Source organism: Bombus pyrosoma, linkage group LG7 (genome assembly GCF_014825855.1).
Source record: "Bombus pyrosoma isolate SC7728 linkage group LG7, ASM1482585v1, whole genome shotgun sequence".
NCBI classification, from domain to species: Eukaryota; Metazoa; Arthropoda; class Insecta; order Hymenoptera; family Apidae; genus Bombus; species Bombus pyrosoma.
The window spans coordinates 17,333,363-17,358,100 of NC_057776.1; the positions used below are offsets into that span (position 1 = coordinate 17,333,363).

Consider the following 24,738-nt stretch of genomic DNA (forward strand, 5'->3'; position numbering starts at 1 on the left):
TCGTAAAATGTCTATTATTTTAACTAATATTGTTAATCTGTATCTAAGAGACTATAATCTATTCTTCGTAGCAAAATACTCGTATCCATCAACGCGTCAATTTCAAGAACAAGTGGAAACAAGAAGCAAGGTAATAACGTTTCTCGAATATTTCGAATATATCTCTGATTTTGATTGCCAGTTTCTGGCATCCTGGCGTTAGATGTAACACTTAACGAGTTACATATCCTGAAAGCCAGAAATAAACGAAACAGAATCCAAGTCGTCTACTCGATCTTCACGTAAAGATACAAAGAATGGAAATATCAAAGTTCTTCGGACGAATAATGAATTACGCCACCTGTACAGATATTAATTATTGGCTAAAGTCTTAAGACTTGAATGAAAAACGAAATTAAAACTCTGTTACCTTAGGAGAGCCTTTACTTAGAGTTAGTCAAAAATCCACGAAGACAAAGAAGATTATCATTGAGGTCTGTAGCAATACCTTTATATTGGAATTATTATTAACTAGATTTTAGTTAAAAATAATGGGAAAGTCAGTAGTAGACTTAAACGAAAAATGAAATTAAAACTCTGTTACTTTAGGAGAGCCTTTACTTAGAGTTAGTCAAAAATCCACGAAGACAAAGAAGATTATTATTGATGTCTGTATAATAACTTCATTATTAGTTAAAAATAATAGAAAAGTCAGTAGAAGATTCAGTGTATCGTTCAACTAGGTTTAAAAAAAAGGCACTGGGTATATTTTAAAATACCAGTTCGTAACATATCGTCTAAAATATTTGTAACAGGGAAATCAAGACGAATAATTCATATATATAATTTAAGAAAAAAATACTCTCGAAAAGCCATTCAAATCTGTCAAAATAGCATTGCAAAATTACAGGATTTATATGAAAAATATCATCCTGATAATTCTGATATTAATACTTGAAACAATAATACTTTACGCCAGAGCTATTGCTTCGTTCGTGTTTACTACGTTTTGTGCAAAAGCAACAAAGTATATTGCTGACTATTCTAAGAAACTCGTCTTGATCTTTTCTATTCTATTCAATTACCATCTTCTCTTACTGTTGGACAGTACAGCTGTGTAAATAGAAAAAATAATTAGAAACTTTTGACTGCTGTTGTATACTTTCTTTAACGAAATACACGGAGGAAGAATGACTTTGTAATATTCAAACAATTAAACGAGCCAGTGCGTTACGATTGCAAAAGATCAGCGCCGTACGTTTTCGTTGTGCGTGCGTGTTCTTCTCTCACCTCGTAACATGAAACCGAACGCATTGTACACTGTACATGATTCTTGCTCAGCATAATGTCTGAATTACACGCTCGCGCGGCTGCATCTGACCCACAACTCGCGCCTCCACTGTCAGTTTAAGTAGAGGTTACTGTTAATCCGATCGTTTCCTCTGCCACTGTCCGCTAATTGATCGTCAATCTGCGTTTCTCAAATATTTACTTCGATACGAGTTCCTTTTTCGTCGATTCCATCGATGACTCTTTGACATTTTTAAACACAAACTTTTAAACTTCAAGTAATGAATCTTTTTTCTTCTTCTTGGAGATTCTTCATTTTCACCATCTTTACTCTTCCTTCTTATCGACATATTTTATAAAAGGATCGAACAATTAGAAAAAGAAATATTACTTTGGACGTCATTTTCTAATATCGTTCGTGGATTAACGTTATCTGTGACCAATAAATATCAACTGAAGTTTAAACAAATACTCTGATCGTTCGCTAATTAATTCTACACCCTTTACAGGGAGGTATGGTAAAGGTATGTCAATTTTTCTTGTTCGTACGTCACGAAAGAAAATTGTCGATCTACGTTTCTAATTTATCCTCCACTTCCTCCACTAATAGCACCAGGTCCGAATTCTTAAATTCTATTCAAATAATCGTAATTTAAATGTTACCTGTGGTCAAGTGATTCTAACTGGTGATGAGACACATACCTGAATTAATTATTCCATTGCCTAATTAATTGGTTATTTTTCTTAGCGAAGAAGAAACATCACCTTTCCTACTCGAAATATTACGAAAGAAAATTATCAAGCTACGTTTCTCATTTATTCCACGACTGATATTATCAAATCCAATTATTAGTAAATTATTCAAATAATCATAATTTAAACAACCATTTAAATAAATCCTATCGTTATAATTTAAACAGCATCGATATTACTAATCTAAAACGCGTCTAAATCTAAAAAATCCTAGACGAACATTGTGCCAACTATTACGTTGCTAAAACGCGTATCTTGAACGCGTATTGCACGCGTTTGTCTCGCTCCGATTCTTCGGGATGCGAAACGCTATAACGGTTGGACAAGATTTTTCCGGGCGTTCGTCGCGCAAACGCGACGACTAATGAACAATTAGAAGATAAATTGGCCGCAGACGATATTATCGAGATGAAATTCTAGAGAAGCAGCAATATCGTTTCGAACAAAGAAACAAATTTATGTGCGTCGATGTTGCTTCGACCAACGTAAACCTTCGATCCGAGCTAATGGCTCATCTGGCACGTACGTTGCCCGTTCGACGATAAATCGTTTCATTGTCGCGTTTTAATTTATGGCCGAACACAGGGCGGCAAAGAGAACAAGTATCGGGTTGGAAACATTCGACAGACTGGCCTTCGACATGCCTTATTCGTCCGTGGCGATCTGTTCTACCAGGAAGATTGTGTAATTTACCATGGGCGACGAGCCGGTCGTTACGTCGAGGATGTTATAAAATTCGTTGTTTAATGTTTAATCTTGGATCTACCAAATCTAAGTCGAAACGAGTGACGGAACTCGAAATTCCTTGATCTTAGTAAAAAAAAACATTTCTAACCAAAAATGTTTACTTGTTAAGAACGCGAAGGTATCTACGGTAAAATTAATGTCGATTTTTTGGTGAAATAGAAATATCGTCATGTTTGATCATAGTGTATTTGCATTTATTATAGCATTTATATACCAATTAATTAAATTCAAGAATATTTCACGCGATGAATTGATACTGTGAAAAAGAAATGTAGCATCTGCTAAGAAAATCTTCATCGGAAAATAAGAATAAGAGCAAATACTTTTTGTAGACGCTGTATATTTATTTTTCGTCAGTGTATTTGCATTTATTATAGCATTTATATACCAATCAATTAAATTCAAGAATATTTCACGCGATGAATTGATACTGTGAAAAAGAAATGTAGCATCTGCTAAGAAAATCTTCATCGAAAAATGAAAATACGAACAAATACTTTTTGTAGACGCTGTATATTTATTTTTCGTCAGTGTATTTGCATTTATTATAGCATTTATATACAAATCAATTAAATTCAAGAATATTTCACGCGATGAATTGATACTGTGAAAAAGAAATGTAGCATCTGCTAAGAAAATCTTTATCGGAAAATAAGAATAAGAGCAAATACTTTTTGTAGACGCTGTATATTTATTTTCGTCGCACAACACTATTTTAATTATAGTCGTTTATAGTATCCATATGGGTATACGTGTTTGCTCCGATGCTTTTGAAAGAATTCGACTAAGGTCTGTTGTTTGGCTAAGGTTCTGAGCAAATTTCGTGGAAGTTGATTTTTGTTCGCTTTTATGCTTAAGATAACGATAACAGTATGATCAAAATATGTTCGGGATGCCACGATTGGAATTTTAGTTGCCTTGAAATATGATAATGAACCTGTGCGTTGTAGTGTGTGTGTGTGAAAATTATAAAATATATCTGCTTGGATATCGATGTTAAATTCCAATAGTCGTAGTTAGTTTCAAATTATAATAATTATAACCAATGTTTCAATCGTATTTTGTAATTAAAGCTGATCACACGTTCAGGTCATTGTAAAGCTACGATTAGCAGATGCATGATCTGATTATTTTTTTTTTTTTTTCTTTTTGGCAATCTACGTCCTGTGAGTTCAGAAAACGAATCAATCAATTTATATCGTCGAGCTTTTCATACAGAGATATATCGATTTATGCTGATTAAATAAAAGGATGAAATAAGGGGATTAAACATAATCGATGCTTAACGAAGAGACAACAGGCAAAGGGGTCTGTTTTCAGGTTTCTGGATTTCATCCATGGAGAATCAGCGTGAAATAGAATCAGTCGAACGAAAACAAGCTACTCTTGTTTCATTCTAAACACAATTAATTTCACTGTTAAAAGTATCGAGTCTTTTACCATTTTAATGAAGGGAATACTTCGATCTAACCGTAACAAAATTAATTATGCCAATATACAAAATATGATTGGCAAGTGGATCAAGCTTAAAAATAGTAACAACTAGATAAACATTTTTGGTACCGAAAATAAAATGATTTTGAATATTACATCACATGACGTAATCTGTCTGCTCCAGAAGCGGAGTCGTTTTAAAGAATCGAGGGTCACGCCCATTTTTGTAAAGGAAATTATATATATACTTTCTTCAAATTTTGTAAAAGAGATAATTATTAAGAATGATAAAAAATTTAACAAAGAAAGGAACAATTTCAATTACAGCTGTATAACGAATACAGAAAATTTCAAATTGTAATTCAATTAAGAAATGAAGCTTCGTTAAATGAAGTTTCTATCTGAAAATATAAAATTTCAATTTAATTAAAATTTAATTAAGAAAAGAATTCGTTTTGGTTGTCTACAAAGCACATAGAAAATAGTTTCACATTTAATTTGTAGCATGCGATCTTAAAGTGTCTGACAGATCTTTTGATTTGGAAGTACAAAAATATGCATGTACTTTCAACGTTGACTGTACTGCATCGACGAAAGCTTCAAGAGCCAAATTATCGAGGCCTCGTTATCGAACGAGTCCTTCGGCCCGTCGATCGCACGTGAAAGCGAACTCGTTCGCATTTCGCGCGATCGTCGTCGATTGTCGCGACCAGCCGCCTCGTACGATTTTAGAAGGCTCGAATTCATGGCGCGCATGCACGAAAACGGGGGATGTCTACTGCTAAACTTGGCCGAGCCCGCGTTCGTAGGAGTCTAGATGATTTGTACCAGCGAACTCGAGAAAAAGTCAACCACAAATGCGTTTGAGAAGGACATTTCCGTGGAACGGAAAATAGAAAAATACGAGATGAGATTTTGCTGGAGCAAAGTGAACGACGAGAACGTAGGATGATACGAAAATTAACTTCGATGAACAATCTCTGGTTAGAAAGTCGAAAGAAAATTTTCGGAGGTTTTGAACCTTTTGGTCATTTTTAAAGATATATTTGTTCGAGTTTGTCTAACTGCAGTAGTAGGTTTCCGTGGAGCATATTTTGCGAAAAATGTAGAATTTTTGTAAAAGGTATATGTACGAGTCTGACGAGTTTCGAGACTGATTTTGGGAAATAGAATTAAAAGCAATTGAATTAACAAATGAAATTCGTTTAATTAATTCGTTTTAAAAAAACGAGGAAAATTAGCAAAGAAGAAGACAGAGTAGTTTTATTTTCACGATCACACTGCTTATATTGGTCACCTAATTCATTGGTGGCAAGTCTGCACAGGCAACCGACAACTTGAGAAAACAATGGGTCGCACGTAACGTAATAGACAACATTAGGGCAATCTCCCACACTATTATTGGCCTAACTGCATCGTCGATTATACTTATCCCTTCCTGAACTTACATTAACAATTTCATTCAAACCTCTCGTATGAAAACTCGTTCAATTGTAACATCAAAATTTCATCTTTATCAAACTTTTAAAGCTTTAATAATTAAATAACAACTAAAAAGATATCAAGGTAAATTGTCGAAATTCTTAACTGTTTGTTTGATTACATCTCAATCAATTTGTCATTCAATCGCAGCCATCAAAATCCGTCGGAGCAAACGTAATATATTGAAACTATAATTACAACAGAAACACTAAATTAGCGAAGTTAGTATGAAAATAACTACTGAAGCCACTAGAGAAACTACTTAATTTCAAAATTAATTACTAAGGACCGTTATGCATCCGAGTCTCCCATACCAAAACTCTCCACTCGTAACTCACTTTTTACGAACCTAATATTAATATAATTTTACAAAACAAAAAAAAAAAAACTAACCGTTAGGAAAAAATCCGAACTGTCATCACGAACGCAATGCTCCAAATTCAAGCTGGGACGATGCGTTCTTGCGCGACACGTCGCTGTGTCGCGCGTAAAATCTCCACGCCAACGCTCCATTCGAAGGAACGAGACGCGACATTATCGTCTGTTGTCGAGAAAAGGGATCGAGCAGGAAAATTAAATGAAAAAAAAAGGACGAAGAGAAGAAGGAAAGCGAAGAACATAAGCAGAGCTAGAGAAAGAGACAGAGAGAGAGAGAGAGACGGAGAAAAATGCGAGAAACGAGCACTGGACGAAAGAGAGGAGTACGCCGGTTGCACGAGTGCACGCACGACTGTATGAGAAGCGAAGAGGAAGGAGAACGTGTCGGAGAAAGGGGCTGAGACGAACGGGGAATTGTTTGAGGGGGGGAGACAAGAGCAAGGGTGTGAGAAGTGCGTAGATGCGTGGGCGTCTGTCAGTGAGCGCGAGAACGCTGCGTGAACCGCGCGTCGACTTGCGGCTCCGCTTGAGCCACGGGTTTCTCGTTTCGAATTAATCGTTAAGAGGATTCGATCGATTTGAATAATAGACGAGCATCAACTTGCTCGAATGGTAGAGAATAATCGAGCAAAGCCTGATTCACGTTAGCGATCGAAGGTACGGTCAGATGACGATCAATCGAAGACGATTTAAAATTTAGACAATTCAGACGATTTATCGAGGCATTTGCACTAAACCGTGAGAAACGATAAAATCCTGTCGTAGTCTCTTTCATTTTTATTGGTTCACTCGAAGAAAAGACAATGTCGTTCTCCAACTGTACTTCGTAATTGAAATCGTATAACTTGCTGTAATTCCATAGAAATTTGATTGAACGCTGGTCCTCCGTGTTCCTTTTCGACTGTTGATTTTGGTCAGTGAGAAACAAACGCCACGGTCAACAAATTTTCATTGGAATCGACCTACTGTGAATGCTCTCGTTGGATCACGAGTAAGCGATTTTCACCGGTGCTTGACTCGACGTAATCCGAGATCGCTGGTGTGAATCAAGCTTTAGGAAGATTTTTCAGTAAGACAGAGTTTTGATAGTGACGATGACAGTTTAAATGTTCGAATGCGAAATTTCACTTGGATTGCGGTTATGGCCTTGCACGAGGAACGGTTGTTTTCTAGTAAATAGTACATACGGTGCCTACAAAAAGTATTTGTGCACATCCGCATTTTCCGACGATGCGTTCTTCTAGCTAGTCCTACATTTCGTTTTCACAGTATTGTATTTCTGCTGTCATACGCAAGTGCTATTGAACAGTACAACGTATCGTATAGAAATACGCTAGTTTTTCTAGCTACTCTATCATGTATGTTGGATTAATTTTGTACTAATTAGTGATTCTATGGTTGATTAATTGGAGCTTAGGAAAGGAGTTGTTGAGTGGTTGTCAAATTTTCCATCCTTGTTTTGCATCGAGATTGTTAATTCAATTTTAATTTCATCTTAAAATTAAGTGTTAATTTTGTTTCAATATAATATATTTAATATAATTATAGTTTTAATTTAATTATAATGCATAATAAACTAAATTAGTGGTTAATTATGAGATTGGAAAAGAGGTTGTTCAATAATTGCAGAATCACGGTTGGATTTTGAACTTGTACAGGGAACGACATTCTGACTCAATTTTGATTCAATATAATATATTTAATATAATTATAGTTTTAATTTGATATAATTATAACGCATAATAAATTAAATTAGTGGTTAATTTTGAGATTGGGAAAGAGGTTGTTCAATAGTTGCAGAATCGCGGTTGGATTTTCAACTTGTACAGAGAACGACATTCTGGCTCAATTTTGATTCAATATAATATATTTAATATAATTATAGTTTTAATTTGATATAATTATAACGCATAATAAATTAAATTAGTGGTTAATTTTGAGATTGGAGAAAAGGTTGTTCAATAATTGCAGAATAACGGTTGGATTTTGAACTTCTACATTCTGGCTCAATTTTGATAATATTAAAATTAGAAAATTGGAAGAGGAGTCCTCTAGTGGCTATGGAATAAGTCGTTTGGATAAAAAGATGTTTGTGTAAATTCCATGAAGATAACCGTGAACTTAAACGAGCATCTTTCCCTTTAAATGAAAGGATAGAAATTCTATATGCGTTTAATGTTTTTAAACGATATTTTGGTTAATTTTTTAGTTGAAAAAGTATGGAATTACATTGGGGAAAAAATTGGTGTTTCATCGATCTGATTTTTCTTGAGTAAATGTTGGAAAATGGAGTTGTTTACTGATAATATGATAGGTTGGATATCGCAAAGTGGAATTAATTTGTGGTTTCGATGTAAATGAATATCTGATTATGTATATAACAAACAATTTGCCGGCATAGTTGCATCGTATTGCGATTTACTGTTTAATGAAATTCGGCGGATTATTTATGAAAATAAGTGAACAACTGTTCGTCATAATTGAGTCACTTCTTTTAATATTTCAAGGAGTATTATTTGTATTAAATTTTCCTAGCGTACATTATTCATTGATGAATCAATAGCAAGGAGCAAAGGATTATTAATAGTAACAGAGTAACGAGTAAGGTCGTAGTTGATCGTTTGTTTCTTAAGGCATCAGAAACTTACATATCTATTGTCTATTTATAAAAGTGTAACATATTCGTGATAATATTTTCAATGTTTGCAAAATATTTACAGCTCTGCTAAACATTTACAGTTGAAAATTTACAAAGATGCATATAGACTCGTATAGTTTATACATTTATTAGAATGATAAAGTAGAAATTATTTTGTTAAATAATAAATATCGATTATAACAAATAGGTAGAAAATCCGAATAAAATAATTTTGAATTTTTTACAAATATTTACATCACCAAAATCAATCTTAGTGAATAATGAACGCTATAGCGAAAAGCGTTGAATTTCCCTTGAAGATAAATTGATCCATAAATTTGGTGGATTATTCTGTCATCAGACGTGAATTTCTCAATTCGAGACGTAGGTTTTGAACGACGTTCGTTCCGGGTAACTAGGACAACATAATACTGTTAGCATAGTACGGGTTTTACTATTAGAGACATCGACTGACGTGAAAGTCTAGGTCCTTAATGAATAAATTTTCGATATTGAGCAAGATATTCAGTGGGACAAGTTCATGCTGCTCCACATCCTATTCTTCCTGTTGCTCTTAACAAAATTATTACGTAAATTTGATATGTTTATGGGTTAAAACGTACAAGACACATTACATAAATGGCGAACGCAAAAATTCTGTATATAAAGTATGTATAAATTTATATATGTCACAACATTGCGCCATCGTTTTAACAATTCTATATCATTCGATATCAAATACACTATCAAACAATTTTGTACTAAAATAAAAGAACATTACTAATGCGAATAATTGCGTAATCGAATATTCCTATAAATTCATTCAGGATTTTAAAAATAAAGATCGGAAAGACTCAATGGGAAAGGTAACAAAAGTACATTTCTTTCTGAAAATGAATAAGTAGAGCAAATAATACACAGGATCCGTATTTATCTAGAGAGAAAGAATCGTAAAAGTCTTTTTAGGACAACATACAAACTTTCCACTAAAATTTATTACCGCTGATAAACGTAATTTTCTCAAATTAAAGGAAGAAAGAGAGTTCCGAATCTTCGAATTCTGACAACACGTGAACGATATATTTCTACGAATTTTGTCTCTTTTTCCATTTAGATACAGAACCTGTATCCTTTTTAGATATATTCTCAAACCTTCTCAAAGCATCCTGTAGACTCTCACAGTCTTATCGTTTCTAAAAACGATCCAATTTCATCCAACATATTCTCTAACGTCGTAAACATTGCTCTGTCTTCGATACCAAGATCTCCCGGAAAGCTTTACAACGTGCACATATATCCTTTATCGCGTTATCGTAAATCATCTGAATATCGAGATCCATTCGCTGCAGGTAGCCACGTTTAATACCAAAATGTTAACGAGTATGCCAAAAAAAAAAAAAAAATATTTATACTACGTATCATAGGCAAAAGTGTTGGTTTCCCAAAAATAAATCCAGAAAGTCAGGCAAAATCCGAGAAATGTAATCTTAACGATATGAGTAACATTCATTCGTCCGTGACGTGTCTCTTCCCTTTTTCGTGGCTCTAGGGAAGTCTTGAACATTCTTTTATTTTCGTCACCAACGCCACTCTTTTCTTCCTTCGACTTCTCTTTCCCTTGTCTTTTCTATTATAAATAAAAAAAAAAAAAAGAAAAGGAGAAAGATAAAACGACAAGGAGAGAGGTTGTTCGATTTCTTCGAGTTGAAAATTTCGTTGCTATTCCTCCAAGCTTTTCAATTGTTGCAGCAAACACTGGTAAAAATATTGCCACATGCTCTTACCTTTCAATGATGCAGATTCTACAGTTTATTTCCATAGAAAATAGAAATTTCATATACCTTGGACCTAATTGATCAGTATATAAATAAACTATGATAAATACAATAACGTACCGGTACCTTCACGGCCACAGTATGTGACTTTTTATTCGTTTATTGACATGTAGAATATAAATATTCAAATTTCTTAATACACGCAACCTTTACCGAACACCCCGTACATTCTTAAGAAACAAGAAAGGAAAATGAACAGGGAATAACGCAAATGAAAAGAAATTATCGTGAAAGAATTGATATTTTAGTTTAATTGATTTTACCAACGATCATCTTTAAAAACGAAAATTACGAGCGATGAAAATATGTTTTGCTCTCCGTTAACAATGATCAATGGCGAACAATTTCTTTTTAGTTATTTAAAAATTAATATATCTCGATCATTCCACTTTTCGAAAAATCTCTAAGATTTACTAATCATCGTCTTTCATCTAAACGAAAGTTATCTTTGTCTCGATGACATTTGACTTGAGAACTTTAAAAATAACTGTTATTTTTGGTGATGATTTCCATTCAAAGAAAAGAAAAGAGAGGGAGAAGGTATAAAAAAAAGGGCGAAAGAGGAGGAAGAAATAGGAAAGCAAAGTGAAAAGGGAGGGTCTGTTTCTACAGAGTACGATTAATCTCTCGGTGTGACGAGGGTGTGAAAAATTTCAATCGCTCCGTCCTCGTTCTTCTCGCGCATCGTCGCCTGCGTCGAGACGATCCACGTCCCCACCCCTTTCCCTAAACAGATCTAAAACTTCCCCCTCCCACCAATTCGCCCCACGTCCTCGTGGAAGGCCGTGTTCGTTTTCCGCAGCGGCATCAGCCGGCAATTCGCATTCGACCGACGTCTTGGTTTAAAGAGTCTCGGGGACAAGACTTTTTGATGATGACTTGACTTCTGCCGACTGGAGTGAGCCGCGGCCTCAGGCAGCACATACGAAGAAGTATACTACGAAGCAAGCTAGAAGCATTAGCGAAAATACGAGGATTAAATAATTAAAGGAGAAAAAGAAGAGATTAAAGAAGAAGACGATTTCTAGTTAGCGGCGAACCAGAGAGACACGTTATAGAAGAGGATTTATCAATTATTTCGAATCGAGTAATCGCGAGTGACACGAGGATAACACACACGTATATTATCCTTGGATCTGTTTTTTCTCGGTTTTCAATTTTCACCTGTTTTCTCTGATTTTTATTTTTTTTTTTTTTTGTTGTTGTTGAGTGGCCAGTGAGGGAAGTTTTTATACGACGTTCTTCGTATTTTAAACTCGGTTGACGGGAGTAAAAAGAAAGAAGAAAGAAGAGCGTGGGGCGAGATTATTCGAGCCCTTTCGCGTAAAATTTTTGTGACCGATCCACGAACAATCGACCGAAATAATCGATCCCCAACGACTTGGATTAATTCGATTGATCCAAGATGAAGCGACAACCGTCACAACAGCAGCCGCAACAGCAGCAGCAACAACAAACGATGATGCATCAACAGCAGCAGCAAACTGTTACCCAACAACAGCAACAACACCAATACATGCAACAGAGGACCGAACGACAGGTCACTCGGCAGCAGATCACCAGTCAGCAGAGAGGTCAGTTCGGTGATGATTTATCGATCACGATTATCACGAAACCTGCTCCACTTTCGAAACCTGTCGAAAGAATTCATTCCTTAGCTCGTCCTCGAAGTGAAAAGAATTTGAGACTTTTGAAATCGCGTGGAATCAGCGACTAGAATCATTCGAACAGGCTCACATACCGTTATTACGAAAATTAAACAGTTAACAATTTTTTAATTTCGCGATTCGTTTAACAAGGTTATAGCTTCGCAGGAATCTAGTTTGCATTCGTATGATCGCGTATTGACGGATAGTTTGTCGAATTCAGGTCATACCGTCTTCAATAGCACTCCATTTTCTAAAAACAAAAGAATTCTACTTCCACCGAGAGATAAGAGAAAATTAAACCCAAAGTTCTGTATTCGAATTTTGAATATTTCAAAAGTTTCCTCTTTTTTTTTTAATTACGTATTTTAAGCTTCTTTTCTATTTATTTGGTAGACGAACGAAACAAAGAAAGTTCCTCCACCATTTTTGAACCTTTTCTACTTTCCTTAACGTTTTCTCTTCCTCGGCGAATTGAAAAGCAGAAGACAGATTCTGATAACTTTTGAATTACTCGGCCAGTGCGAACGAAACAAACAAAAAGGAAGTAGAAAAATAAATCGCAGGAACCGTCGGATTTCTTAGCAGAGGCTATATCCCCTCGACGAATATTCTATTTTCGAGCGACAGCACCGCCCCTGCGCGAGCTCTAAAGATAGAAGTTTTCCACGTTGTTCGACGCCAACGTTTCGAAAATTCCTGCACGCGCGTCGCATAAACGTTTCGTCCCTCTCGTTAAGGGTCGCCCTCCCCGAAGAGGGTGGCCATGGATCGCGTAAAAACCAAAGACGCTGCCGCGGCAGCTGTCAAAACCGCAGCCAGTCTGACCCTCTGGCTCGTTCGTCGCTGGCATATCTGTCATTGGCCCGTGGATTGCGTGCCGTCTGTGCTCTCCTTCCTTCCTCGGAGGAACAGAGAGGAACAGAGGGAAAAAATGCGGCTTCTAAATTCGGCCAGACACACTTTCCACGGGGAACCCATCTCACTAGCGCTCGTTACCTCGAGATTCGTGCTCCTCGATAATCTTTAACTAATTGAGAGTAGCTACAACATAGGGGGAAAATCGGATTGTTGAAAGACAACATTTTTACCTTCTTTAGGAATTTCTTTGGCAATTTTAAAAGTCAACCATTTGGTATTTAAAATAGATGTGTGTTCGTTTGAGAGATTTATTTTACGCGATTGTTGCTTTTTAGAGTAGCGATTGTAATTGAAGTATGGATATAACTGACGATAGAATATTAATATAAATTGCAATCTATTGATAATATTCATAATTATAATTTGTAATTTATATTACTCCATTATATATGCTATATACTAAATTGAGTGACACAAGTTCATCTTTTGTTAAATAAACATTTAGTAATTAATTTCATGAACGTATATGTTGCGAATTCTCGACTAAAGAGCAACCGGTCAGGTCAAACCGATCGGTCGATATCGCGTACCTCGAATGACTTAACGCTCAAGGTGGAGGAGTTTTAATAGATCGAGTGTTAGAGTAATCTAGCACTGTATTTGCGCTTGTTGTATGAAGCAACGTTTGATGTTACGAACACAGCGGTGCTAAGATCTTGTTGAGAGTAAAATATTTCAACCGCACGGTACGATGTCTGATGATGAACTGTCCTCCTACGTTGCTGATTCTCTCTAACAGCCGTTGGGTTTCGTCCGTCCATCGTGTCCTTCCGACTGGTCTTTTCCCGGAGTTTTTTACCTGATCTCGGAGTCATTAGGTTTACAGCTCGGGCAGGACATGTAATTCGAAATTTCCTAAAGAAGGGAATGGACCTGACCGCCACTCGAAACAAACTCACTCAAACTCCAACAACAAAAAAATATTCTATTAAAAAATATTTGCATAGCTGTATCTTTATATTTTTCAAATAATTTTTATTACATTTTTCAGAATCTATACGATAGTAGGAAAGATGAACGAACTTGTTACTCAATCATAATGTAATAATGTAGTATGAATGAATTATCTCTGAACATATATAATGGAGTATCGTTAGTAGACTACAGATCTGTTGACACGAAATCCAGATATATAAAAACGTACCTGAAAAACATCCAAAATAAGGTACTTATTATAATATTTAGTAGGTGGAAGAGATTTCTATTATATTCACAAAGAGATGAAATTGCATCAACATAGGCGGTCCAACAACGATAATACTCTGAATGACTATACTCTCAAATGAATACGTATCTTTCGATGAACGTATCTTTTCGGTAATTGTTTGTCGATCGTAGACAAATGTGTCGACTGTTATGTAATCGATTTTGCATATTTAACATTCGAGTGATTTTCTTGGATTATAGATGACTATAACAGTCCAGATCAACATATTGAAATATTTACTTGAACTGAGTTCAATAGAACGTTAAAAAGACAAGCAACAGAGGTTTCGAGGTTGAACAGAAAATGCCGGAAAGTTGATAACCGCATCTGTCACGAGATCTCCTTTTGACTAGCCGTTACCTTGAAACTAATGATCATTGAGCATTCATTGACGCAGGGACATTGCAAGACGACAATTAATAAACAACAACGCAAAACATTCTCTCTTAATTTCGATAAAAATCATTTTATAAATTCACAGAGAGATACCATTTTCCAACATTTAACAGTCTTCCACGAAAGAAACGAAGTTACGTATTTTGCATCTCATTTCATTTACGTTGCTTGCTACAACACAGTATCGTCAGATTTCCATTAAAACACCAAAATTTCGATGTTATCCGTGTCAATAATAAATCTCACGCTAACTATGTTGCTAAGTCGAATATCGTCAGCAATGTGCTTCGTTTCGACAAACTTCTCCCAAAAAGATTTTCCACGGCAATTGATTTCCCGTAAATTCTTGGAACTCGCGTTTCTACGAAATACGCAGCGATTCGAAACTTTTGCCGAGTAGTGTACACTTCCTGTCAAGACGAAAATATTGCTCGCATTATTCCAACAACCCTAACACGGTGCAGCAGTCTCGCTTTGAACCCTCGAATTGCAAATACGAGCGCTGACGCACGTTGTTGGAAACGAGTTGACAGGCCGGCAACAAAACGTCAACGAAACTTCCCTCAAAGGATACGAAACCGTACGAAACTCGCCCTTCGCGTTTCCAACTCTTTCGAAACATTCTCGAACCTAAATTACACGCAGCCTGAGAATCTCGAAGGAGGATCGTTATTCTAAGCAACGGATAATTGATGGAACGCGTCTCGGTGAAATGGCAATTTACGCGAGTTCCAAGGTACACAAGGTTGGAGGCGTTCCAATATGGGGGATGAAAATATCGTTGCGTTGCTGTTACGTTTCTGTTTATTGCGCGATCCCATGCGAAAATCGAGAAGTTGCCAGATACACGAGGGGAAAAAGGAAAAGAAGGAGGAATTAAGGTTTGTTTTGCACCGAGGGACAAAAGAATAAAGCGGTGGAAGGGTTTTAGAACGTGTTTGTCGTTCCCCATGAATCACTTGGCCGAAATAAGGCCTGGTCGCCTGGCACTCGGAATATTTTCGTCGGTTTAATCACCGCAATAGAAGCATTAATGCCCACTTCTTTCGAATACGCCCACGATCCTCGACCTTGCTTTTGCCTGTACCGCTCGAACAATAGATTCGTGGCTACTGTCGCTTTCTAAATTGAAGATTCGTGTTTCGATACGATCGATGGCTCTGGTTGGGGAAAGCTTCTAATATCATTCAATATGACTTTCTTTTGTGCTAGAAGATTTTATATATTTTCTCGTTAGTTAGAAGGAATAGTTGTTTTTTCCTTTTTGTAAGTAGGTCAAGTTGTTAACGATGTTGGTTAAGAACTTTAAACGTCTTTTTTTATGTTTTAAATTCGCGATTTCTTTCGCTTGCTGTTCCACTTCGATGAACATGAATTATACGATGTATGCATCTGCGAGGATTAAAATCGATCTAGTCGTTGCTGATTTTATGATCGTAGAAATTTCTTGTTAGAAAATAGTTCGGTTAACGGGTTGAAAGATTCGATCGGAAGAACGAAATCTGTTGATTTGAAATAGATTGAAAATATGATATAATTTAATTGTTCCTTTAACACAGTCGATGAGTGTCAACGTTGTTATGTAACTGCACCATTCGTTTATTTCTATTCTAGGTACACTAACGATAAGTGGCCAACGACTTATGAATTATACACTAGCGTAGATACTGCATCGTAGTATATATACCGTGAAATATTTTCTGGATATCAGGAATTTATAGTGAAGGTCGTAAAGCATATAAAAATCAAAAGTAATAATTTAGAAGATGATAATAAATTTGGACTAATAAGAAATGACAGAAATTTATTCCATCGTGGATTTACGTATACAGAGTGCTTCAAAATAAGTGCTACTTTAAATTCGTTCGTATTAAATACGCGCTAAAGCGCATAAAATTTATTCCACTTTTCCTCTAAATTACAATTCGTAGATTATTCATCCAAATGAATTATGTATACTCGGAAAAAATCTTAATCTCTTTGCATTCCACTTTACCAAGCTCTACCATTTTATTAAACGTTTCCTGTTACACATTTTATTAAAACAGATACGTAATTTCATTCCAGAAATAACGAACTTGCCTATAAAACGAAAAATAATAAACATTCACACATATAAATGTACGTATACAAGATAATTTCTAATACAAAAATTGAAATAGACATTGCACGTCGAACTTCACGTAATATACGAAACGAACATCGTTTCAGATGACGTATATTTGAAACCATGCTACATGCATAATCCTATACATTCATGAAATTTTATCTCTAAATTGAACGATATTTCATGTAACACTCCTACGTACCTTTTTCACGAATACGATTGTGAGAAACGTCTCGCAACGTAGAGGGGAAGATGAAGGAACGAGCGTGCGCGCGTTTGATGTAAGAATTTTCAAGTGGCTGCGCATTTCTTCCGCCGGTCACGCGGCAGGAACAACCGTAAAGAAAGTAACGTAATTTTCCACGAGTCACGGTTATAGTCACGACTATGAATTTAAATACGTACGGTTTACGGCGTTCGAAACAGTTCCGCCGCAATACCTTTGCCAACTGCGCCTTCGTCGTTTAATAGAAATCATAGCTATCGACGATATTCGCTGACTTGTACACGTCGGTTTCCTTAGGACGTAACTAACGTTAAGCGCGTTAATCGCGCATTATTTAACTGTGAGATGGTTTCACGAAGCCGCGATATACAAAGGCGAACATTTATTATTCGGTTACGTTCGCATTAATGAATCTTCTGAATAGGCTTGATCGAATGAATTTATGTACGCACGATATGGAAAAGAATTGAAATTGGAAATTACCTTGATAAAGTTTTGTTCTAGTACACCTGTTAATAGGTAAATTGTAGCGTTTGGATAATGGAATATCAACGAAGGTAATTTTCTTTGCGTTATTATTCAGAATATGAATACAGTACTGATCTATACTGTTATTATTTTCTTTGGAAAATACCTAAGTTAATTTTAACTATTTCCTGATGTAACACAGTGCCAAAATATAATATCGAGATATTTATACGTAATTTATTTTTAATGATTCTCAGTTGAAAAAACTGAATCATGAATTTTGTCGTAAACATTGGGCTTAAAAAATATTCCGTGCTCTTAATTGTATATTCTCATGAATGAAACGCGTCCTCCATTTCTGAAGATTGAAATATCCGATCGAGTAATCGCTGTTCTTTTTGGATTTCCAACTTCTTACGTCCACTTAGGTACATGACGTATGTTTTGATAGGAAGCCAAAAATGTCAGCGAAAAATCTCTCATACCACTTCTCACATACTGCATCTCTATTGAGTTAAAATGCAAAGTGAAAAGTTAAGCCCACAGTTCATCCATTGTATTTGTCTATTATTTTTACCACCATTTTTATTTTTACATTGTATCAAAATGCTCAATGATACGTTACTTTTATAAAAACTAAATATCGATATAAACAATTTAATTTAAGCACTGTCAAACAACATCGTATAAAATATCATAATAAATATCTTGCAGATATAAATAAGTATCTGAATTTAAAATAAAAAAGATAGAATATTTCTCCATGATACTAAGAGCATAAAATTTCTATTTGCATGTAACAAAACTTGCCTCTATCGAATCAAAGCTACGATCCCCGCTGCATATGCAATTCCATATTATCCGTATAATCCATTAATTCCATATTAATGGCTAATCACACAAAGGGCTGATATCTAAGTCACAATTCGATATTATACGAAAAAGGGTTGACACCTAAATCGTGATTCTAAAGTCATTTGAATTAAATTAAAAAATTCGTCGAATGTAGCGAAATTTAAGCGGAGGAGTCGATAAGAAATCTGAGGATAATTTTCGAACAACGCGAAACGTTCGGAATTCGCAAGGCAAATATGAAAGTTGCGTAACGAGAAAACGAGACGCGTCGCATCGACTCGTTTCCGACGAGCACGAGCTGCCCTGGCAGATTTCGCCGAAAGTCTCGTTGACTCGTCTCACGCTCGTTGGTGTCCAGTAATTCTTCGGCCGTCTAAATTTTATCAGAAGGTCGATAAGTTTCAGCTGTCTCATTTTCGTGGCCGATGAAAAGTAGCTCGAACTCCACTTCCAAACCAAAAATATCGGACGTGTATAACTTTGCGGCTGATTCACGATCCTAACGATCGTTTAACCAGAGAGATTCTTGAGAGCTTTACGGATGCAATTACCGCTTGGCAAGGGCACGAAGACAATTAGTTGGGTTTATAAACGTGTTGACGTGAAACGGCGCATCTTTGCCATCACGATTCTTCGACCTTTCTTTCGTTCTAAATACGATTTGTTGGCTGATTGAGGATGACAAACTTACGAGTATCAGATTGAAAAGACTGTCATCTACGTCTCGAGCTTAACAAACGTTCAAATATTTACAGTTCGAAATTTCCGATAAGAAAAAGCAGTTGCTGAACAGATAACGTTGTTGACGTTGTCCTTGTGAATTTCTTTTTAGTTCGAGTAGGAACATGTAGTTTATCATGAACAGTTTCTGTAGTTTTTGATGATTAATGAACGTACTAGGGTTCAACTGATTTGCTTGTTTACTAAAATTAGTTACAAATTAGTATCAGTATGTTGTATAAACTGGAGCATATGTTAGTAGGTTTTTGATAATTCGAGACAATTGTTTCATATTTTGATGCAGAAAAAGTAGGTATTTGTATGTAAAAAGTTTCACAAAGATAAGAAAGTGTTGCATTGTAATAACCCAACGAGACTTTTTCAAGATCTTCGAATCACGAGCAGTCGCGGTTTCATTTCCCTTAATCATCGTCCGTAACAAATTCTGGCTCAGCCAATTCGAGATCCTGCGAACATCTCCAATTCGTTTAGGCAATAAAAATTTATTTTTCAATTCGTCCTAAATTTCTCGTGAATTATCACCTGCAACGAATTTTGAATCGATCATTTTGAGACTCGGTGAAAATTCCCCAAAACCCTCGCATATCAAAAAGCTACGATTTAAAGTTACCTTGAATTATTAACCCCAATAACGCTAAAACCATTAATAACCCTCGAGCAACAGCCATGCCCGCGATATGCTGCGTGTTCGTGGCTTCTAAAAATTTGCTAAATTGCTCTGTCCCAGAGCAATGTCAACGGACGGATAATCTTTCCTTTATTGTTCCTTCAATGCACTCGACATTGACTCGTGGTGTGCCAACAAGACGTCTGCCTATGTCGCATAGTCGAATTCGAAGAGTGCCAACGGCGGTATCATGTTTAAAAAGAATACAGGTCGTGCGTGGGACGCACGAAATTGCATGCGAAAAGCTCTCGACGATGCTATGAAATTCGTAATCGATGAAAGCCGTGACAAAGTCAGCTGTTGATGACGAGATGCTAAATCATCGTTATTAATAAAGCGGCACCTAAGGTCTTCGCGTAACGCCAAGTTACAATCGGTGAAACGTTGCAAAACGAAGCCGTTCCGATCGTTAATTTTGAACAGTTACCGATCCATTAACGAATCGATGAGACGCAGCTTGTTTAATAAATATGGCGAAACGCTTCGTTGCATACACTTTGCAAGATTTATTTATATCGTGTTCACGAAGACGGGAGAACGGGCCTAATTAAACCTTCCTTTACTTTTCACTAAAAAGGAAGTCACTTGCATGATTCGTTTTGGATACCAGAGAACATTTTATTAACGAGAAATAAAATTTGCACTTGGGTTGAATTCAAATTTTGTATAATCGATGGATATTCAGTATACGAGTTCCTTCATATTGGTTGCATTGATTGTTGTATAAATTCATTTCGATTAGTATGCTTATGTAGTTATATTGTTTTGCATACCAGAGAAGATTTTAACGAGAAATAAAATTTACACTTGGATTGAATTCAAATTTTTTACAATCAATGGATATTCAGTATACCAGTTTCATCATATTGGTTGTATTGATTGTTGTATAAATTCATTTCGATTAGTATACTTATGTAGTTATACCGTTTTGGATACCAGAGAAGATTTTAACGAGAAATAAAATTTACACTTGGATTGAATTCAAATTTTATATAGTCAATGGATATTCAGTATACCAGTTTCATCATATTGGTTGTATTGATTGTTGTATAAATTCATTTCGATTAGTATACTTATGTAGTTATACCGTTTTGGATACCAGAGAAGATTTTAACGAGAAATAAAATTTACATTTGGGTTGAATTCAAATTTTATATAATTAATGGATATTCAGTATACGAGTTCTTTCATATTGGTTGCATTGATTGTTGTATAAATTCATTTCGATTAATATACTTATGTAGTTATACCGTTTTGGATATCAAAGAAGATGTTAACGAGAAATAAAATTTACATTTGGGTTGAATTCAAATTTTATATAATTAATGGATATTCAGTATACGAGTTCTTTCATATTGGTTGCATTGATTGTTGTATAAATTCATTTCGACTAGTATACTGTATGCAGCTATACCGTAATGGGAGTAATGTAGAATCTAGAAAAAGTTGCAACGAGTTGTAGGATATCCAACTTGAATAAATTGATTTATTCGTTACATATATACGATGTTAAATTCATGGATTTATTTATGCTTGAGTTTTAGATTAGGTCACAGATGATGTTAAGATAAATATATATATATATATTAATAGGTTACAATTAGCAACTAAATCGGATATTTATTACGATGCTCCAAGTTCGATTTCTCTCTAGTTTCTATCTAAAAATTTGATTTTGATACTGCTAATTAGAGATTAATCTAACAGATTCTAAAATGAATTCAAATATATTCTGACACCTTTACTCGAGTGAACTACATTTTTCTTACAGCCGTATAATTTACATTCATATACATATTCTCTTTGTGCTTAGGTTTTTTAACTAGCTCGTTAAGATCAAACTAATAATAAACAATGTCTTGCAAAGTGTTTTTCTACAGTGCAAACCAATTTTACTGATTTAACTAAGCATCTGTATAATTAGCAGCCTAGAAGTTAAAGCGCCCATCCAGATGTCAATTAATCAGCCACGTCACTTCCTGCTAACTGTACCTAACTTAAAGAGATCGCACCTACCTAAGAATAACTACTTAATAGCGTAAAGCGCATAGATATCTGCATACGAGTACTTACATAGGAGTATGTACTTTGACCAAACGTCAAATTTAAGATCAACGTTTAAAAAAGAACTATTTCCCTTCGCCTATTTCTATTATATTTTCAATTAAATATGAAATTAAGTTTCAACGTAAATGCGAATACAGGGCACAAAAGTTGCTAGACGAAAAATATTCGCTTCGTGTTAAATGTATATCAAACGAATCAGCCCTTAAAGAATCCCTTTTCCTTCGCCGATTTCATATATTTCAATCAGAGACGAAACTAACTTGGTACATAGATATATACATCGGTTTAAGAGTTTAGTCGTCACAAAGAAGCCTTCTCTTTCACCTATTTACGATTTTTTGTATCAAGCATGACCTACATAGTACGTACACACGTACAAACACATAGAAATCCATATACAAAATTACGAATTTTACGTTAAATATACATAAAATCCTCTTCCTCCATCAAAATACTACAAAATAATTTGCATAACGATCTAACCAAGCTCAAACCTCGGCAGATCAGCTTCTAAAAAAATCATTCTCTTCAGCTACGTATCTGAATAACACGCATGGTCACTTGCCCAACAATAGCGAAACCTCGGCAAACCGAAGGTAAACGAAGAACCGAGGCTCTTCCTACCTTTCGAAAGAACAGCATCGCCCCTCGAAATCAGCTGATCGAGACGTCAGCGGCTGTCAGTCGAGGTCGTAAACAATAACCTGACCCAACAATCGATCAGTCGACCGAGGAACAGGCAGAAGATGATGACACCATCATCAACCTACATCGACCATGAACGAAAAACACCAAAAGTAACCCTCGAATATATCCCATCATGTTAAACATTCATCGAAACCATAGGAATCTTTTCTTCGAGCAAATTCACTCCACCCACGTTTCACTGTCGTTTGCAATAAACATTTATAAATATTTTCAAAGACAGAGAGACTGTCCAACCGCTAAGAAAGAGAGAAAGATGCTCAACTATAAGGACAAGGAGGGTTAGAAGGGGCGGGATAACAGCCTTTGGAGCTGTTTTATTTTGGTCAGTGACTGGCTTTGCGTAACGTCCACGGCGATTGGTCGAGGTGCATGTAGTCCGGCCGGTGGAGACGCGTCGCGGCGCTGGGCGCCGCGCAAAGATAGTTGCTCCTAAAATGGCTCACGGTAACGCGATCCCCATCTGGATGCAAAAATAGGATCCCGCGGTTATCCGACCATGTTACGTCCTTCTCTCTCTCTCTCTCCCTCTCTCCCTCTCTCTCTCTCTCTCTCTCTCTCTCTCTCTCTCTCTCTCTCGTTTCTTCGTGCGTTTCTTTCTGTTTTCGTCTGTCTTTGTCCCTCTCTCGCCCCCATCTTCCCTGTCTCAAACGAGAATGGTACCGATCTTTCTTTTCTTCAGCGTCTCTTCGTTTTTATCTGCGCTAAACGCACATACGTATGTACGTCTTTGTTTATAAAGCTGGAGATGATTGTTGGTACCTTGAATCGATTTGCAATAATTTTGATAATTGGTAGCAGAGATACGGAGGAATTTTATCTTGTCTGGTATTTACGGTGATAAGGAAATGTTAAGCTGATGATGTGTTCATTATTTCGGTAGAATCGAGAGCTGATGAATATTAACAGGGCCAGAAACGTGGTTGAAAGAATGGAAGCTACATAGAGATTTGTTTGAATTTTTAAATATTATGGGATTTTTGAATACCTTGGTGTACGTTTTTACACGTTCAGATTTCTCATAGATATCATCTAAGTATTTGATTATAACGAAATTTAACGTTTAACAATACTTAAATAATATTTAATAGTATCTTTAATATCAATCATAGGTTTTATCAAAACCGAATAGTTGTATTAGGTTGTCCGAAAAGTTTCTTTCGTTTCATAAGGTGATGAAAAACAATTTCTGTTTTATATTATTTTGTTGAATTAGCTTTGATTCATTTCGTTCTATTTCTATTATTATGTTCGTGCATAATTCAATAAACTAATATAAAACAAAAAACATTGTGCGTCTATTATTTAATATAAAACGAAAGAAACTTATCGGACAACCTAATATTAATCCTCAATCGTATCGTTAATCGCACAGTTAACCCTGAAGAGATTATCTAAATTACTCGATCCCTATCACATAAAACATGAGATATAAATTAAAGTTAAATAGCCGCAAATCAAACAGCCCAAATCAATTCAAACTTTTGATTTTATTCGATGTTAATTCAAATTAATGAAATTAATTTGATTATAGTCGATCGTAATGGAACGAGGAATGAAAAAATGTTATTAAAAATTAATATTAACATTGAAAGCATTATTTCGTTAAATCTGGTCTTTCAAGACTTTTGACCGAGAACGTACTTCGCATACGTGAACTTATGACTCCTCCTAGCAAGGTTATGAATGGCCCCTTGTGAAACGCACGCGTTGATGGATTTCAGGTTGCATATTTTTATTTCGTTTCCAGACGATCGATTTGCATACTCTGGGTGGCGTAAGTTACGAAGTCGCATTTTCTCGTGACTAAGAGAACCCGTGTTAGTAGCTTAACTTGAACTCTTAACAAATGTGCGCTTGTCCGTTCATTAAACGACAATAGGACCCTATCTCGAGATGATATTGAATGTAGGAAGCCCAACAGAGAAAGAATCGATGTGATTTAATCGTTAAATCTGTAGTCCGTTGTTATTTTACGTTAAAAAAGAGTGAACATCTCTGAATGATCTGTGAATGAATAGAAGCGGTTTGAAATGTCTGCTAGACTGTTCGATAGATACTTTTATCGAATCAAATTACAAAATGTTCGACATATAAAATAAAAGATCGAACGACCAACTGATCAGCTAAGAAAATTATCCTGGAAAGTTGGAAAGTAGAGAAAAATAAGGAGATGTCAGAAGCATTATTTTCTTC

General features: G+C 35.7%; 1 protein-coding gene and 1 long non-coding RNA gene across 2 annotated transcripts in view; one reads left to right on the forward strand and one right to left on the reverse strand.

Moving 5' to 3' along the window:
- LOC122569054 (titin) overlaps nt 1–24,738 on the forward strand; it is a 229,553-nt gene that overhangs the window by 88,488 nt on the left and 116,327 nt on the right.
- Nucleotides 16,494–17,643, reverse strand: LOC122569056. The gene is made up of 2 exons (XR_006317311.1): nt 17,016–17,643; nt 16,494–16,788 (listed from the first exon to the last, which is right to left on the reverse strand). It is a non-coding gene; the product is annotated as an uncharacterized LOC122569056 (long non-coding RNA).